Genomic DNA, 5,099 nt, shown 5'->3' on the forward strand with positions numbered 1-5,099 from the left:
AACAAATGAATGAATGAATGAATGAAAGAACGAACAAAAAGGTTTCAAAAACCCCTAAAAGGAACAATAGGAAGTGAAATTTTGTTTGGAACACCACTTAAGATTCAAAACTCAGTGAACAGACAAATCAACTAAAAGATTTATGGAAGTTTTCTTATAGAAACAATTTGTAAATTACATTTAAAAATGAAAGCTGGCAGTATATGACAGAACCAAGAATGATTTAAAATAATTTTCAGGTGCACTTTCCTCAACATTTAATTACTTATTGTTCAACTTTCCTGTATGTTTTCAAACCAAGCACACTAAGATGTTTTGTTATTTTGAACTGGAAATAATACTTTAAAACACTGAGCTCTAATGCCTCAACATTGAGTTAACTCTTCCGTATTGTATAATTGTTTAAATAAATTGTTTAGTGTCAACAAAATCTTTTTTGAACAAATAACAGGACATAAGCCCACACCCTTTTCACACAATCTGTTCTGGGACAATTGCTGTCTCATTGAAATGAAGAGTTACTCCAATAAAAATCTTAAGCAATTTGATTAGGTGATTTTTGTGCAATATTAACAGGGTCATCACAGTAGACAGTGAGGATGACTACTTGATAAATATGTATAAGAAATGAAATAGCAATTATAGCAATTAATACCTATGAAAAAAATTAAAAGGTCTATTTTTGGCAAAACCCTCCAAAATTATGTAGGTAATTCATTTTAAATGGACATAGTATTTTTCACCCTAGTAGGTCCTAAACTGGTATAAGCAGGCTCACTGAAATGCGTATTATATATGGGCAGAGGGTAGGGGAATGACAGAGCAGCTGCTTAATGATCTTCAGCAATGCTGCACTACATGGTTTTGGACAGGAAATGAAGAACACCTTTTCTCTGTGGAAAGGAGTGGGGAATTTAAGAGGGCAGAATATTTTTACCCACACTGATTTGGGGCCAGGTTATCGGCTTTAAGACCTTTGCTCTCATAAATGTCATGTGAGATCTCTAAAATGACCATAGGTGGCATATAGCCATAGACCATAGGTCTGTCTTTGCAGGAAAACTCTGTAAGCCACAGAGTTTCTGTAAATACTGTTTGCACCCTAGAATCTGTAGGATTTGGAAAAAAGGGTTCTAGAAGGGTCCAGTCCCACCCGTTCCCTGTTCTTTGATTTTATTTGGGAAGATGCTGTTCAATCAAAATGCCAACCTGGCCTGCTGATGCGCAAGTCCTGAAAATATGTTAGTTGTGAAAGAAGGTTTCACAGCACAAAGCAGTCCCATCATGTGGTGCAGGAGCACTAAACAACAAAACCTATCACTTTGGTCAGAGTAAATAGCTTGTAGATGCGTCTATGAATATTAAACTCACTTCAAACAGCAGGGAGCAGGCAACCTGCTATTTGAAATAAGAATGTGTGCTTACAAATCATCCGCTATTGAGGGACTTTCCCCATCAGACTGCAAGCCAGCAGGCAATCTAATTTTTACTTTAATGGTTCCTACAGTGTTGAGATGGCTTTCTTGCAAAATCCCATTCATTTTATCTCTGCCAGTTTTTGAAACACCACCCTAAGAACTTTCCTGCCTATAAGGTGTTTGCAGAATTACAACTGTGACCATATATTAGTTCAGATCATGGGTTGTTTGAGTATTTTTATTTTTATTTGTGGGGAGGTCTTATTATTTATTTAAATAATTTCTTTGTTTTTATTATATTTTGCTTTATATTGGCCTTAGTACTATGCCACTAAGAACTAAAAACCAATTTACTATGGTTTATATACCATTGCTTGATATCACATGGTTTTCTGGAGTTTCCAGAGAACAGTGATAAACAATAGCATTCTGGACCACTAAAACATGGTATCTATTCCTACCAGTAGTCATGGCAACCTTGCTGAAATATGTTTTAATATTATTGACCTGGAAAAAAAGCATTTTACTTACCTGACCAGACAAATGGTGAGAAGACAGATTTTTCAAGAAAGAATCTTCCCATTGGGTACAACCAGAAGGTGACTAATACAAAGGAAAACACAAGAGCTTTACATGAAAATATCTTTCGCTGCATGATTTATGGAAGTTAAGATGGATTCTTGGTTTAATCTTGTTATACTAATTTTAAAAAGGCCAAAGAAGGTTACCTCCCCAGTGAGCAATACTGACAGACGGGTAACAATGGATGAGGAAAAGGCTGAGGTATTCAGGGACTTCTTTGCTTCAGTCTTCTCTGGCAGTCTCTCTTCCCACACCTCTCGAGTGGATGGACTGCAAGATGGGGACTGGAGGAGCAAAGTCCCTCCCACTGTAAGAGAAGATAGATTCAAGCCCCCCTGAGGAACCTGAACATGCACAAGCCTATGGGACCTGACGAGATGCATCCCAGAGTCTTCAAGGAATTGGCTGATGTAGTGGCCAAGCCACTCTCCATGACATTGGAAAAGTCCTGGCAGTCAGGAGAAGTCCCTGGAGACTGGGAAAAGGGAAACATTGCAACCATTTTTAAAAAAGGGTAGCAAGGAGGTCCCTGGGAACAACCGACCCATCAGCCTCACCTCTGTGCCTGGGAAGATCATGGAACAGATCCTCCCAGAAGCTATGCTAAGGCATATGGAGGACAGTGAGGTGACTCAAGACAGCCAGCATGGCTTCACAAAGGGCAAGTCCTGCCTGAACAACCTGGTAGCCTTCTATGATGGAGCAACTACATCAGTGGACAAGGGAAGACCTATGGATGTCATCTATCTGGACTTTGGCAAGGGCTTTGGCACGGTTCCCCACAACATCCTTCTCTCTAAATTGGAGAGCTATGGATTTGATGGGTGGACAGTTAGGTGGATGAGGAGTTGGCTGGGTGGTCACATCCAGAAGGTAGTAGTCAATGGCTCAATGTCCAGATGGACATTGGTGACAAATGCTGTTCCTCAGGGATCAGTGTTGGCACCAGTACTGTTTAATATCTTCATCAATGACATAGTGGGATCAAGTTTGCAGATGACACCAAGGCGAGCGGTGCAGTTGACATGCCTGAGGGATGGGATGCCATCCGGGGGACTTGCACAGGCTCAAGTAGTGGGCCTGTGTGGACCTCATGAAGTTCAACAAGACCAAGTGCAGGGTCCCACACCTGGGGTGGGGCAACACCCAGTATCAGTACAGGCTGGGGAATGAAGGGATTGAGAGCAGCCCTGCTGAGAAGGACTTGGCAGTACTGGTAGATGAAAAGCTGGACATGAGCTGGCAATGCTTCCTGGGCTGCATCAAAAGCAGCGTGGCCAGCAGGTCGAGGGAGGTGCCCCTCTACTCCACTCTGGTGAGACCCCACCTGGAACACTGCGTCCAGCTCTGGAGCCCTCAGCAGAGGAATAACATAGACCTGTTGGAGCAGGGCCACAAAAATGGTCAGAGGGATGGGGCACCTCTCCTGTGAGTACAGGCTGAGAGAGTTCAGGTTATTCAGCCTGGAGAAGAGAAGGCTCCAGAAGACCTTATTGGAGCCTTCCAGTGCTTAAAGGGGGCTTATAAGAAAGATGGGGACAAACTTTTTAGCAGGGCCTGTTGTGATAGGGGAAGGGGTAATGGTTTTAAACTACAGGAAGGTAGATTTATACTAGGTAGAAGGAAGAAATTTTTTACAATGAGGCTGATGAGGCACTGGCACAGGTTACCCAGAGAAGTTGTGGATACTCCATCTGTGGAAACATTCAAGGTCAGGTTGGACGGGGCTCTGAGCAACCTGATCTAGTTGAAGGTGTCCCTGCTCATTGCAGGGGGATTGGACTAGATGACCTTTAAAGGTCCCTTCCAACCTGAACTATTCTATGAACCAAAAAAAAATAAAAAAAGTTTATACGTACAGTCATGCAAAGCGTGTGTTTTCAAGGTGCTTGACTCTGTGTCAAGAAAAATGGAAAAATACAAACTCTTACAGTTCATATAAGGACTTTTAACATGATATAGGTATTTCACAGGCATTCTAATTTCCAGTTATTCTGCTGTGGTCAGAGTGGAAAAAAGAATAAATTAATTATTATGAATACAATATATAAAATCATGACAATGAAAATAATGCTTCTACCTGTAGTTACAAAACTTTGGCAATCTACATTTTAGAGCCACAACGGAATAGTATATGTAAAATTCTGAATCTATTCAATTCATTGAACATTTTGCCATTGACCATTTGCCATAAAACAAATATTTCACTGATATTTTTTATGGTATCAAAGGGAGGATGTAGAAAGAAGTGTCAGTAGGGTGTGGTGATGTTTTTCTTTGTAGCTGAGATTATTATATGGTATCAGACATATTTATATTCTATCTTCCAGAAAAAATTATAATAATTTTTAAAGCTTGGGAATAGATGGAGTCCAGAATAACATATATTTTATAGGCTTTAAGTTGCAAGGACATCTAGGGTTTTATAGAGGAGATTATGTAAAAAAAAGTTGACTCATCTTGACAAATATCAACTTCCACTCTCCAAACAGTCTTTATCTCTATCTGCAAAACTCTTGCCTTAAATAAGAACGAACATGTAGGCTGAAGAGCACAGAACAATTTTCTAGCAGCACGATTCAATACCCTGTAAAGCACCCTCTCAAGGGAGGTTTCAGGAGACCCATCACTTGAGTCATTTAAACCTAAACAGGACAAAACTTCATACAATACACTGTAGGGAACAATTCTGGATGAGTGGGGATTGTACTAGTTGATTTAAAAAATCTTTCCCATTTCTAGCTTCTATGATATTGCAGCAACTTTAATGGGACACAAAATTTGCAGAGCTTCCAAAATGGCTAAGTACCAATCCTACATATTTTCATCTGGAACCTCATTATGTAGGTCTTGTTGAAATTATGTCAGAAACTAGGGCTATGCACAGCAGATATATTATGGGATTATGATCCACAATAGGACCTTCTAGCTCAAGGTATCAGTGCTGTTGTCAAAAATTTTCAGATGATGCTCACTCTCAGTTCTTCCACTGACAGAATTGTGCAACTTCACTGTAAATTTTTACTATTACTAATACTAATTTTCTTTTGTATTTTGCTGTTTTACTGTTTGGGGTTCCCCCCCCGCCCCCCCAAATTA

The sequence above is a fragment of the Phaethon lepturus genome, unplaced genomic scaffold (assembly GCF_000687285.1).
Source record: "Phaethon lepturus isolate BGI_N335 unplaced genomic scaffold, ASM68728v1 scaffold7222, whole genome shotgun sequence".
NCBI lineage: Eukaryota > Metazoa > Chordata > Aves > Phaethontiformes > Phaethontidae > Phaethon > Phaethon lepturus.